We start from the raw sequence: 15,266 nt of genomic DNA on the forward strand, positions 1-15,266 counted from the left end.
CTTGATGATGACAGCTTTGTAGTAGAGGCTAAAGTCTGGGATTGTGATGCCTCCTGCTTTGGTCTTCTTCTTCAAAATTACTTTGGCTATTCGGGGCCTTTTGTGGTTCCATATGAATTTTAGGATTGCTTGTTCTAGTTTCAAGAAGAATGCTGGTGCAATTTTGATTGGGATTGCATTGAATGTGTAGATAGCTTTGGGTAGTATTGACATTTTGACAATATTTATTCTTCCAATCCATGAGCAGGGAATGTCTTTCCATTTCTTTATATCTTCTTCAATTACCTGCATAAGCTTTCTATAGTTTTCAGCATACAGATCTTTTACATCTTTGGTTAGATTTTTTTTTTTTTTTTCAACATTTTTAATTTATTTTTGGGACAGAGAGAGACAGAGCATGAACGGGGGAGGGGCAGAGAGAGAGGGAGACACAGAATCGGAAACAGGCTCCAGGCTCCGAGCCATCAGCCCAGAGCCTGACGCGGGGCTCGAACTCACGGACCGCGAGATCGTGACCTGGCTGAAGTCGGACGCTTAACCGACTGCGCCACCCAGGCGCCCCATCTTTGGTTAGATTTATTCCTAGGTATTTTATGCTTCTTCGTGCAATTGTGAATGGGATCAGTTTCTTTATTTGTCTTTCTGTTGCTTCATTGTTAGTGTATAAGAATGCAACTGATTTCTGTATATTGATTTTGTATCCTGCAACTTTGCTGAATTCATGTATCAGTTCTAGCAGACTTTTGGTGGAGTCTATCGGATTTTCCATGTATAATATCATGTCATCTGCAAAAAGCGAAAGCTTGACTTCCTCTTTGCCAATTTGGATGCCTTTGATTTCCTTTTGTTGTCTGATTGCTGATGCTAGAACTTCCAGCACTATATTAAACAACAGCGGTGGGAGTGGGCATCCCTGTCGTGTTCCTGATCTCAGGGAAAAAGCTCTCAGTTTTTCCCCATTGAGGATGATGTTAGCTGTGGGCTTTGCATAAATGGCTTTTATGATCTTTAAGTATGTTCCTTCTATCCCGACTTTCTCAAGGGTTTTTATTAAGAAAGGGTGCTGGATTTTGTCAAAGGCCTTTTCTGCATCGATTGACAGGATCATATGGTTCTTCTCTTTTTTTTTGTTAATGTGATGTATCACGTTGATCGATTTGCGAATGTTGAACCAGCCCTGCATCCCAGGAATGAATCCCACTTGATCATGGTGAATAATTCTTTTTATATGCTGTTGAATTCGATTTGCTAGTATCTTATTGAGAATTTTTGCATCCATATTCATCAGGGATATTGGCCTGTAGTTCTCTTTTTTTACTGGGTCTCTGTCTGGTTTAGGAATCAAAGTAATACTAGCTTCATAGAATGAGTCTGGAAGTTTTCCTTCCCTTTCTATTTCTTGGAATAGCTTGAGAAGGATAGGTATTATCTCTGCTTTAAACGTCTGGTAGAACTCCCCTGGGAAGCCATCTGGTCCTGGACTCTTATTTGTTGGGAGATTTTTGATAACCGATTCAATTTCTTCACTGGTTATGGGTCTGTTCAAGCTTTCTATTTCCTCCTGATTGAGTTTTGGAAGAGTGTGGGTGTTTAGGAATTTGTCCATTTCTTCCAGGTTGTCCAATTTGTTGGCATATAATTTTTCATAGTATTCCCTGATAATTGTTTGTATCTCTAAGGGATTGGTTGTAATAATTCCATTTTCATTCATGATTTTATCTATTTGGGTCATCTCCCTTTTCTTTTTGAGAAGCCTGGCTAGAGGTTTGTCAATTTTGTTTATTTTTTCAAAAAACCAACTCTTGGTTTCGTTGATCTGCTCTACAGTTTTTTTAGATTCTATATTGTTTATTTCTGCTCTGATCTTTATGATTTCTCTTCTTCTGCTGGGTTTAGGCTGCCTTTGCTGTTCTGCTTCTATTTCCTTTAGGTGTGCTGTTAGATTTTGTATTTGGGATTTTTCTTGTTTCTTGAGATAGGCCTGGATGGCAATGTATTTTCCTCTCAGGACTGCCTTCGCTGCGTCCCAAAGCGTTTGGATTGTTGTATTTTCATTTTCGTTTGTTTCCATATATTTTTTAATTTCTTCTCGAATTGCCTGGTTGACCCACTCATTCGTTAGTAGGGTGTTCTTTAACCTCCATGCTTTTGGAGGTTTTCCAGACTTTTTCCTGTGGTTGATTTCAAGCTTCATAGCATTGTGGTCTGAAAGTATGCATGGTATAATTTCAATTCTTGTAAACTTATGAAGGGCTGTTTTGTGACCCAGTATATGATCTATCTTGGAGAATGTTCCATGTGCACTAGAGAAGAAAGTATATTCTGTTGCTTTGGGATGCAGAGTTCTAAATATATCTGTCAAGTCCATCTGATCCAATGTATCATTCAGGGCCCTTGTTTCTTTATTGACTGTGTGTCTAGATGATCTATCCATTTCTGTAAGTGGGGTGTTAAAGTCCCCTGCAATGACCACATTCTTATCAATAAGGTTGCTTATGTTTATGAGTAACTGTTTTATATATCTGGGGGCTCCGGTATTTGGCGCATAGACATTTATAATTGTTAGCTCTTCCTGATGGATAGACCCTGTAATTATTATATAATGCCCTTCTTCATCTCTTGTTACAGCCTTTAATTTAAAGTCTAGTTTGTCTGATATAAGTATGGCTACTCCAGCTTTCTTTTGGCTTCCAGTAGCATGATAAATAGTTCTCCATCCCCTCACTCTCAATCTAATGGTGTCCTCAGATCTAAAATGAGTCTCTTGTAGACAGCAAATAGATGGGTCTTGTTTTTTTTTTTTTTATTTTTTTTTTCAACGTTTTTTATTTATTTTTGGGACAGAGAGAGACAGAGCATGAACGGGGGAGGGGCAGAGAGAGAGGGAGACACAGAATCAGAAACAGGCTCCAGGCTCCGAGCCATCAGCCCAGAGCCTGACGCGGGGCTCGAACTCACGGACCGCAAGATCGTGACCTGGCTGAAGTCGGACGCTTAACCGACTGCGCCACCCAGGCGCCCCGGGTCTTGTTTTTTTATCCATTCTGATACCCTATGTCTTTTGGTTGGCGCATTTAATCCATTTACATTCAGTGTTATTATAGAAAGGTACGGGTTTAGAGTCATTGTGATGTCTGTATGTTTTATGCTTGTAGTGATGTCTCTGGTACTTTGTCTCACAGGATCCCCCTTAGGATATCTTGTAGGGCTGGTTTCGTGGTGACAAATTCCTTCAGTTTTTGTTTGTTTGGGAAGACCTTTATCTCTCCTTCTATTCTAAATGACAGACTTGCTGGATAAAGGATTCTCGGCTGCATATTTTTTCTGTTTAGCACACTGAAGATATTGTGCCAAGCCTTTCTGGCCTGCCAAGTTTCAAAGGAGAGATCAGTCACGAGTCTTATAGGTCTCCCTTTATATGTGAGGGCACATTTATCCCTTGCTGCTTTCAGAATTTTCTCTTTATCCTTGTATTTTGCCAGTTTCACTATGATATGTCGTGCAGAAGATCGATTCAAGTTACGTCTGAAGGGAGTTCTCTGTGCCTCTTGGATTTCAATGCCTTTTTCCTTCCCCAGTTCAGGGAAGTTCTCAGCTATAATTTCTTCAAGTACCCCTTCAGCACCTTTCCCTCTCTCTTCCTCCTCTGGGATACCAATTATGCGTATATTATTTCTTTTTAGTGTATCACTTAGTTCTCTAATTTTCCCCTCATACTCCTGGATTTTTTTATCTCTCTTTCTTTCAGCTTCCTCTTTCTCCATAACTTTATCTTCTAGTTCACCTATTCTCTCCTCTGCCTCTTCAATCCGAGCCGTCGTGGTTTCCATTTTGTTTTGCATTTCGTTTAAAGCGTTTTTCAGCTCCTCGTGACTGTTCCTTAGTCCCTTGATCTCTGTAGCAAGAGATTCTCTGCTGTCCTGTATACTGTTTTCAAGCCCAGCGATTAATTTTATGACTATTATTCTAAATTCACTTTCTGTTATATTGTTTAAATCCTTTTTGATCAGTTCATTAGCTGTTGTTATTTCCTGGAGATTCTTCTGAGGGGAATTCTTCCGTTTGGTCATTTTGGATAGTCCCTGGAGCGGTGAGGACCTGCAGGGCACTTCCCCCGTGCTGTGGTGTATAACTGGAGTTGGTGGGCGGGGCCGCAGTCTGACCTGATGTCTGCCCCAGCCCACCGCTGGGGCCACAGTCAGACTGGTGTGTGCCTTCTCTTCCCCTCTTCTAGGGGCGGGATTCACTGTGGGGTGGGGTGGCCCGTCTGGTCTACTTGCACACTGCCAGGCTTGTGGTGCTGGGGAGCTGGCGTATTAGCTGGGGTGGGTAGGCAAGGTGCACGGGGGCGGGAGGGGCAGGCTTAGCTCGCTTCTCCTTAGGTGATCCACTTCAGGAGGGGCCCTGTGGCAGCGGGAGGGAGTCAGATCCACTGCCGGAGGTTTGGCTCCGCAGAAGCACAGAGTTGGGTGTTTGCGCGGAGCGAGCAAGTTCCCTGGCAGGAACTGGTTCTCTTTGGGATTTTGGCTGGGGGATGGGCGGGGGAGATGGCGCTGGCGAGCGCCTTTGTTCCCCGCCAAGCTGAGCTCTGCCGTCCGGGGGCTCAGCAGCTCTCCCTCCCTTTGTCCTCCAGCCTTCCCGCTTTCTGAGCAGAGCTGTTAACTTATGACCTCCCAGACGCTAAGTCGCGCTTGCTGTCGGAACACAGTCCGTCCGGCCCCTCTGCTTTTGCCAGCCCGACTCGGGGGCTCTGCTTGGCCGGCGAGCCGCCCCTCCGCCCCGGCTCCCTCCCGCCAGTCCGTGGAGCGCGCACCGCCTCGCCGCCCTTCCTACCCTCTTCCGTGGGCCTCTCGTCTGCGCTTGGCTCCGGAGACTCTGTTCTGTTAATCCTCTGGCGGTTTTCTGGGTTCTTTAGGCAGGTGTAGGTGGAATCTAAGTGATCAGCAGGACGCGCGGTGAGCCCAGCGTCCTCCTACGCCGCCATCTTCCGGAACTCCCTATTTCCTCCTTTTTTTGCCCCAGCCATCTGCCCCAGGAACCTACACTATATTTTTGTTGTTCTTTGTATTGATTAATGCTCCATTTGAATTTTTTTAACGTTTATTTATTTTTGAGACTGAGAGAGACAGAGCCTGAATGGGGGAGGGCCAGAGAGAGAGGGAGACACAGAATCTGAAGCAGGCTCCAGGCTTTGAGCTGTCAGCACAGAGCCCGATGTGGGGCTGGAACTCAGAATGCGAGATCATGACCTGAGCCGAAGTTGGACGCTTAACCGACTGAACCACCCAGGCGCCCCGATTAATGCTCCATTTGAAAAGGAATGTTAATACCAATTATCAGACAGCCATGACTTATGGAATCATGAAGTAATTATTTTCCTCATATTTAAAAATAATTTAGAAAAGTGTCATAACATTATATAAACCTAATAATATTATAAAACTTGAATAACTCTTTGAACAATGCTCCTATTTTCCTTTTACATATTTAAGTCTTTTTGCTTTCTGTCCTATGATGATCCATTTTCTTTCACCTGCCCCTAAATGCACTTGTTTCTCAAAGTTCTATTCTCTGTGAAGTTCTCTTCCCTTTCTATTTTCCATTTCTAACATATCTGCTCCTCTGTTGCCTATTGGATATACATTCTTCCCCTTTTTCCTTGCTAACAGAATCCTAATTTTGTTTAAATTTACAATGTGCTATCTACCTGGAGCAGAGACCTGAGGGGGAAAGAGTAAGATATGAGGTGAGAAAGGATAATGAAAGAAGTAGACAGATTAAATAGAGCTTTGTAGGCTATGTGAGAACTTTGGTACTTATTTAATGAAATGAGGAGGCATTGCAAGGTTTTGAACATAAGAGTGACATGCTCTGAAGGCAAGGTCAAAAGCAGAGAGACAAAATGCAGCAAGTGAGAGGAGATGGTGGCTTGCATCAGGAAGAAGTACTTGAATTCTGGATATATTTTGAAGGAAGAACCAACAGGATTTGGAGGGTTGACCATATACTTTTTATCATGTCTATTAGATATTCATAAAACTGAAAAGGGATTCTATTAAATATTATGCCAAGACAAGAGACATAAATCAGAACTGTCCTGGACAAAAGTAGACATAAAATCATTAGTCATTAGTGACCTTGAAAGAACTTCCCCTCCCTGCCCTCTGCAGAGCATTTCTTTCTCTTCTTTCCTCTCTAGTCAAACTGTCCCATAATCCACAAAAATTTATACATTTTGAAACTGTTTATCATGGGTCAGAAAAACGTCTTCTGAGAAAAATCATCATTGAATGAGAAAGAGAAGGAAGTATTGCTTTAGAGTTTTTGGCTTAAGTAGCCAAATGGATGATATACCATCCACTGAGATGGGGGAACCTGAAGGTGGAATGGCACCTTTTTGTTTGTTTTTGTTTTGTTTTGTTTTGTTTTGTTCTGTTTTGTTTTGTTTTTGAGTGAGAGAAGGAGGAAGGAGAACATCAATTCTAATTCAATTTTTTACATGTTATCTTTGATATATCCGGTAGAGATGATAAGTAGACATATATCTGAAGTTTGGTAGTAACATCCAGCCTGGATACATCAGTTTGGGAATGATCAGCCTATAAGAGGTGTTTATAAGCCATTAAATTAGATGAGATCACTGAGGAAGTTTATATAGATTAAATAAAGAAGAGAACCAAGGACTGAGCCATGAGGTATTCTAGTGTTACAAGATCAACCAGAGGAAGGGGGTGGGAGTCTCACCAGAGGAGACAGAAATAAATCACCCATAATACAGGAGAAAAATAAGAGATGTAGTGTCCTAGAAGCCAAGTGAAGAGACTTTTCAGGAGAAAGGAATGATAGCCTTTGTCAAATGCCACTAATAAGTTAAGAGAAGACTGAAAAATATCCATTAGATTTAATAATGGAAAGGTCATTGGTAGGTTGACCATATGAGTTATCATTCAAACTTGACTTTTCAAAAACCAAAAGGGAGGGTGGATGTTAATTATGATGCTAAGGTAATAGGCATAAATCAGAACTGACCTGGGCAAGACTGGACATAAGTTCACCTTTGTCATTTGTGACCCCTTCACGGAAATACTACTTCTTTTCTCCTTTTCTCTTAAGTATGCTCCAGTCAGGCTTTTGGACCCACATTCTATAGAAATTGATCAGTTTTGCAATTGTTTTTCCTAGATCAAAAACAAATGTCTTCTGGACAAAGGTAGTATTGAATGATTGAATTCTAGGATTACATAACATTTTATCTTCTGCTAGATTTTGGTCAGAAAATATATATATAAATAAACTTCAGTAGGTTGATCTAATTTACCTAGATCAAAGGTTCACAAACTTCCCTTGTGAAGGGCCAGATAAATATTTTGGCTCTACAGAACATATGGTCTCTCTCATAACTACTCAACTCTCCCATTGAAGCATGAAAGCAGCCATAGACAATATGTAAACAAATTATCATGACATTCTTCCCATACAACTCCATTTATGGACAATGAAATTTGAATTTCATATAATATTTACATACTTTTTAAAATTAAGCATTGTATATTGATACAATTGAAGATTCACATACAGTTATAGGAAGTACCATAAAAATATCCACGTACCTTTACCCAGTTTCCCCCCAATGGTAATGTCTTGAAAAGCTACAGTACAAATCATTTTGTACTGTACAGTACAGAACATTTCCATTACCACAGGATTGCTCATGCTTCCTCTTTATAGCCACACCTACTTCTCTACCACTGTCATCTCCTTAACTCCTAGCAACCACTAATTTGTTCTCCACTTCTGTTATTTTGTTATTTAAATAATTCCATTCTATAAATGGAATAAGACAATAAGTAAACTTTTAGGATTAACTTTTTTCACTCAGCATCATTCTCTGGAGATTCATCGAGGTTGTTGCATGTATCAATAGTTAAATGTTCTGTTTTCAAAAGTGGAAGCTCCCTTACCTCTTTAAATCTTTATACATAATTGTTCTATATTCTGTGCCTGAAATTTCCAGTATTTGCAGTTCTCAGTAGTCTAATTCTGTTTGTTATTTCTTCTCTCACTCACTTTTTCTTCTGTTGAAACCCAGAGGCACTGGTGACTTGGAACCTTCCTCTAGAATTTTGGCTTAATGAAGGAGACTCATATTTAGCTTCCCTCTGTTGCTTTTGGAGTAAGGTATACCATCCCAATACTGGTATTTTTCTGGCCTTCAGTTTTAGAACAACCCAGGTGCAGGTTGGGAGTGGGAGTAGGGTCATAAAGTTTTACTATCCTTATAGACCTCCTCTACTTCTGTGGAGACCCATGACATGTTGAAAAAAAAGTATGTTTTCTTTCCACAAGCTGGAGGTGTTCTGGAGATGATATTGTGTAGTGAGAAAGTCTTTCAGTACACTTATCTGACATAATGCTGGAAACAAAGGTCAACATTCCATTTCTATATGTTTACTGATTATCCTCACATTTCAATACATATGTACATTGTACTATCCTCAAATGCGTATATGCTTCCAATATTTTCCCAAACAACTCAGGAAATTTAGCATGATTTAACTTCTCTTTGATATGCACCATCTCTCATCTTTACACATAGTTTTAGCCATTGAGTATATGTATCAGTTTGTATAGTTTTTATTTTTTATATTTTGTTTACATTTTTAATAAATTATTTTTATAAGTATCAAAATTATGCATGAAAAATGTCAGGAACTACAAATCTTTCAGCAAAAATAATAGTATTTGTTACTTTTCTCCATTCACAAACACCCCTCATTAAAGAAAATTACTTTTAATATTTTTTTTTTCTGGTATCACCTCTTTTTTCTTTCCAACTAAGAACTGGCTTTATGCTTTTTATCTGCTTCTTCCTATGGAAGATGTAATTCTCTTTAACCCATTGTATATGTAACTACACAGACAAATACTCCTTTTGATAGCATCCCAATATAGTCAATTATCATTTTGATTAAATGTTTGTCAATGTTTGTATAGTTATGACTGTGTAAATATTATTCACAGTTGATATTACAATATGAATACCTTTCTTGTATAACTTTTTTGTTTTCCTGGAATCAATGGTTGCCTTGCCTTTTTACTTGCTTACTTTACTTGCTTAGTGTTCTTATCACTAATTTCTTCCCAAACTGTCCGAAAAATGAAGATATGACAGGGACATAGAAAATTAATATATTGAGTACCTACTATGTGCTACTTACTTCCCTCATGGAGTTAACATTCTAAATCAGTAAGTTCAAACAGTTAATATTCCAGCTCAATAACTTCAAACACATCAGTAATGTAACAGTTTTGGGTTTTCCTTAGAATTTTCCTTCATTGAGCCCTTCATTCCCCTGATTCAGTTGAAATGAATTAATACGAAACTTAGTAAAAGGGAGACAAACTGAAATTATGAATTAACATGGTAGAAGCAAGTCCAAGTATATCACTAATTAAAAGAAATATAATTACTCAACTCACCAGTTAAAAGATACAGATTAATAAATAGGGCAAATAATCTAAATGTATAGTGTTTACAAAAGAAACACCAAATATAAGAACATGCAAAGATCAAAAGTAAAAAAAATTTAAAAAATATTTACATCAGGCAAATGTTAGCCAAGATAACATTGGTATAGTTATTTATATCAGATAAATTAGACTTTGAGGCAAAAAAATTATAAAGAATAAAATAAATCATCACATAATGATAAAGATTGCAATACATTTTGAAAATGTAGAATTTTAACCCTTAAAATACATGAATCAAAATTGATAGACATTAGAGACATTGATACATCCACTATTGTACTGCCAAATAAAACTAAAACAATTTTGTGACAAGTTTGATGTCTTTTATTCGAGGGAAAACAATTCATGGGTTGGGGGGTTACACTGCCTCATAAGCAGTGGAACAATGTTCCCAAAGGATTTGGGACAAGAGGGAGTTTTGTAGAACTTTAGAGGAGGCCGCTTTGAAACAGGACATGATTGGCTGGGAGGTCAGGGTAGCAGCTCCTATTTTCTAGGGTAAAGTAAGCTAGCTAAAGCTAAGTTGGAGGACTGTGTTTGGTGTATGTTAGGATTCTTTGACAGGTGCTTCTTGTAAGTGCAGGCTGAATTGGGTTTACATTTGTGACATGGGCCAGGTACTGGGGTGACCTCCATTTTGAGGGGCCTGACATACAAATTAAGTTTAACAGTACTGAATGTCAGTACACTCTTGTGATTATTGATAAGTCAAATATAGAAAAGGCTAGAACAATTTTAAACACCTAAACAATACTATTAACAAGCTAAAACAAGTTAGAAGTTAGAAACAACAAAGCATAAATACAAACTCCCCACATTTGGAAATTGAAAATGCTACCAAACAAGTCATAAATTAAAAAAAAATAATGTAAACTAAAAATGGTCTAGAACTGAATGGTAAGAAAATAGTATTCACCAAAATAGTATTTACCTTAAGGACTTACATTAGGAAAAAAAGAATATCACAATCAGTGAACTAAGCATCCATCTTAAATAAGTCATAGGACCTTTCTTCTGGACTGAAGTCCAAGAGTGAAAGTCACAGCACTGTAACATGGTAGAATCTTGGTCTTTAACCCTAATCCTTTACTATGGCATTCATTAATGGGAAAGCAGGAGCCCTCAGGGCTGAGATCCAAAAGTTACAGAACTTGGGGTCTGAGCCTTCACCTTAACACTCTATCAAGAATGATTGCCTCAAGGACTAAACAGGAGCTGATTTCCAGTGGAGCTTTGCAGGGACTAGTTTACAGAGAATTAGTTTTGAACAAATTAACTCTTACTTCTCAACGAAGGAGAAAGCTCAAAATTGGTTCTTTTAGAAAACTAACAAGACAAATTCATCAATGCAACTCAACAGATTAAGAGAGGAAAATATATTATCATTTGATTAATAACTGAAAAAATCCAACAGGAAATCATGGTAAATATTCTAAGTAACTCAGGAATAGAAAGAAAAGGATCTTAAACTTATAAAATTATTTATGAAATGATTAAATTTGACAAAAGATATTTGTTATATCTATAAGGAAATTATGAAACTTTATTTAGAAATACTTTTTTAAATTCCAGATAGAGATACTATGTTCATAGATAGAACCAAATATCATACAGATGGCATTTATCACCAAATTGATCTATAGATTCAATGCAATTCACAAACATGACACTTGATAAGATTATTCTAATTTTATATGGTCAAGTAAAAGGACACAAATAGGGTGTTTCTAAAGGAAAGTCTGTGGGAGGGTGGACTTAGTCTATCGGATTCTAATAATTATTATAAAGACATAATAATAAACACTGTGTAGTAACATTGCAGAAATAGATAAATTGACAAATGGAATAAAATTAGAGCCCAGAAAGAGGCCCAGATGTGCTTGGAATTTTGGTATGACTGTGATGACATGAGAGATCAATGGGGAAATGAGAAATTGTCTAATAAATGGACCTGGAGAAAAGTATATCCTTATTGAAAAAGATAATATTGGATTAGTATATCATATCATATAGAAAGATCAACTTTAGATGTATTAAAGATCTACTTATCAAAAACAAAATTTTAAAACATGACATGAAAAAATTTAGTTAAAAAAATATTTTTGGACAGAGTTTTATTGTCACAAACAGGCATTGGCAATACATTTTTAAAAATTGAAAAATTTGGGGTGCCTGGGTGGCTCAGTCAGTAAAGCATCCGACTTCAGCTCAGGTCATGATCTCACAGTCTGTGAGTTCGACCCCCGCATCGGGCTGTGTGCTGACAGCTCAGAGCCTGGAGCCTGCTTCTGATTCTGTGTCTCCCTCTCTGTCTGTCCCTCCCCCACTCATGCTTTGTCTCTCTCTGTCTCAGAAATAAATAAACATTTAAAAAATTTAAAAAAATAAAATAAAAATTGAAAAATTTGACTATACTAAAAAGTAAGAATTTTTGTTCATCAAAAGCCAACATAAAGAATGAAATGACAAGTAAAAAAGTTGGAGAAAATATTTACAATGCATACAACTAATATATTAGAATTAGTAATATACAAAGAACCTTTACTCATTAATAAGAAGAGTACAAACAGCCCAATAGAAAAATAGATCAGAGAAATAAGCAGGCATATCACAGAAGAAACATATAGCCAATAGACATATTAAGAAAATGTTCAGGGGCGCCTGGGTGGCGCAGTCGGTTGAGCGACCGACTTCAGCCAGGTCACCATCTCGCGGTCCGTGAGTTCCAGCCCCGCGTCGGGCTCTGGGCTGATGGCTCAGAGCCTGGAGCCTGTTTCCGATTCTGTGTCTCCCTCTCTCTCTGCCCCTTCCCCGTTCATGCTCTGTCTCTCTCTGTCCCAAAAATAAATAAAAAACGTTGAAAAAAAAAATTAAAAAAAAAAAAGAAAATGTTCAATCTTCTCAATTAATCAGTAAATTATACATCACAATCATGAGATATCATTTTATACCCATCCTTTTGAGAAAAATAAAAAAGTCTGAAAATACCAAGTCTGTATTTCAATAACATTTTCCATGCATTGCTGTTCAGTATAAAGTAACTACTAGAAGAGTTTGCATTTACTTCCCTAAGTTGAACATTCACATACCTTCAGTTGCATCCTTCCACAGGGTAAGTCTATTTTCAAAATAAAATTTTGCACTTGTATAATAAGAGCTGTTCTTAATAGCAAAACCCAGATAAAGAGTTTTGTGTTCGAAAACCCTACAGTTCTCTCTTTTCAGTAGGAAATAATCCTGTTCTTTCTTTGTATGTTCCTCTCCAATGTGTCTACTATGACATCACTAACCCACTCATACATAACACTTGACTTCTGACACTCTGGTTACCAAATGTATATGGAGTTTTCCCCACATCAAGCAATTCTCTGCAACCGCATCTGGGTGTTCTATAATTTTACTCAATTCCAACACTATCTACCTGGAAGTAGCATAAGACCCCACTAAGGCTTCATTCCCACAAGACTGCCCCCACCTGCAGATTCCAATCACAACTAGTAGATCCCCAGGTTACCCACAACTTCTTTTCAATTTGGTTACACATCAGAGGTTCGTATGATCCTTCCTGAGGTTTGATTAATTTTCTAGAGCAGCTCACACAACTAAGGAAAACACTTATTTACATTTACAAGTTTATTAAATGATATGATAAAGAACACAGATGAATAGCCAGATGAGGATATACATATGGCAAGGTCTGGGAGGATCTTAAGTGCAGGTGCTTCTGTCCCTGTGGAGATGTAGTATGTCACCCTCCTGGTATAAGGGTGTGTTCTCCAAACTGGATGTTCTCTGGGCCCACTGCTATTGGGATTTTGTGGAGGCTTCCTCACATAGACATGATCAATTATTAAGTCTATTCCCAGCCTCTCTCCCCACACTGGAAGATGAGGAGGGAGGTAAGGCTGAAAATTCCAAGCTTCTAATCATGGCTTGGTCTTTCTGGTGACCAGCTGCCATCTAGGAGCCATCCCAGGAACCCACCTTGAGTTGCTTCAATAGAATATACAGGAGCCCTGTGTCAGGGATAGGGTCAAAAACAAATATTAGAAGAAGATATTCTTAGTGCTCTTATACCTTAGAAAATTATAAGGGTTTGGGGAGCTCTGTGCCAGGAACAGGGGGAGAGACCAACAAACCTTCATGCCTTCAAAGAGAAAGTAGGTAATTTAACTGTGGTACATTCACCCAATGGAGTTTTATGCAGCAATAAAAACAAATTAATTACCATGATACAATATCCAACAAAATGAATGAATCATAGCAATAAGTGAAAAAAAATTGAGTCCCCTCAAATTACATACACCCTGAAACACTTTATAAAGTTTGAAACAAACAGATATATGCATGCATGGTTGTGCTCTCTCTCTCTGTCTCTCTGTCTCTGTCTCTCTCTCTCTCTGCCCCTCTCTCTTTAGGAATATTCATAAAAACAAAACTGCATAAAAATGAAAGCAAAGGAATGATGAACAAAATATTCATGATGAACATAAGATTCAGGTGGATGGTTACCTTGAACTGGATGAGACAGGAGGTGGGTTGGTGGGAAAATCAGACAGATGCAGTTTATTGATAAGGTGTTAGGTTTTGCAAATAAAAGCATCCATGCATGGGCAATGATGAGAACAAGTTGTAAACCAAGGGGTGTTATTAATGTAATTCTAGGTTCCTGAGGCCCCATAAGTTTTTTTTTTTTTTTTTTGTCCAAATGAAGGATTTCCTAAAAGGGTACTTTTATATTTATTTATTTATTTATTTATTTTTAGAAAGAGAGCACAAGTTGGGGAGAGGGGCGGAAGGAGAGAGAGAGAAAATCTTAAGCAGGCTCCACTCTCAGTGCAGAACCTGACATGGGGCTCTATCCCATGACCCTGAGAACATGACCTGAGCCAAAATCAGGAGTTCGAGACTCAACCTACTGAGCCATCCAGGTGCCCTGAGGGCTACATTCCACATTTTAAAAACACAACACCCACAAAAAAAATTATGAGGGATACATGTATCCCTTGGAACTATTATATATTTTTTTGTATTCTTTGGGTTAATACCCAGTCCTGCAATTGCTGGATTGGAAGGTAGTTCTATTTTTAACTTTTTGAGGAACCTCCATACTGTTTTCTAGAGTGGCTGGCACCAGTGTGAACTCCCACCAAGAGTCTAGGAGGCTTCCCTTTTCTCCGCATCCTCACCAACACCTGTTGTTTCTTGTGTTGCTGATTTTAGCCATTCTGACAGGAGTGAAGTGATATCTCATTGTAGTTTTCATTTGTATTTCCCTGATGATGAGAGATATTGAAAGTCTTTTCATGTGTCTGCTGGTCAGGTGTATGTCTTCTTTGGAAAAATGTTCATGTCCTCTGTCCAATTTTTAAAATCAGATTATTTGGGGGGTTAAGTTTTATAAGTTATTTCCATATTTTGGATACTAACCCTTTATCAGATATGTCATTCTCAAATATCTTCTCTCATTCTGCAGGTTGCCTTTCAGTTTTGTTGACTGTTTCCTTTGCTGTGCAGAAGCCTTTATTTTGATGAAATCCCAGTAGTTTATTTTTCACCTTTGTTTCCCTTGCCTCAGGAGACATATCTAGTAAGAAGTTATTGCAACCATGAATGGATAAAGAAGATGCCATATATATATATATATATATATATATATATATATGTGTGTGTGTGTGTGTGTATGCTACGTTTTTATAAAACTTGATAAAAATAGATAAAAAATTGATAAAAAA

At 38.2% G+C, this 15,266-nt stretch overlaps 1 protein-coding gene across 2 annotated transcripts in view; it reads right to left on the reverse strand.

The window, feature by feature from the left end:
- Positions 1–13,540, reverse strand: part of LOC131519902 (pyridine nucleotide-disulfide oxidoreductase domain-containing protein 1) — a 48,222-nt gene extending 34,682 nt beyond the window's left edge. The window contains exon 1 of one of the 2 annotated variants that reach the window (XM_058743472.1): positions 12,621–13,540. The gene's annotated coding sequence lies outside the window, so the exon portion shown is untranslated. The remainder of the gene's footprint in view (positions 1–12,620) is intronic. The other variant, XM_058743471.1, reaches the window with a different exon arrangement.
- Between the last annotated feature and the right edge of the window lie 1,726 nt (positions 13,541–15,266).

This window comes from Neofelis nebulosa, chromosome 8 (genome assembly GCF_028018385.1).
Source record: "Neofelis nebulosa isolate mNeoNeb1 chromosome 8, mNeoNeb1.pri, whole genome shotgun sequence".
In the NCBI taxonomy this organism is placed as follows: Eukaryota; Metazoa; Chordata; class Mammalia; order Carnivora; family Felidae; genus Neofelis; species Neofelis nebulosa.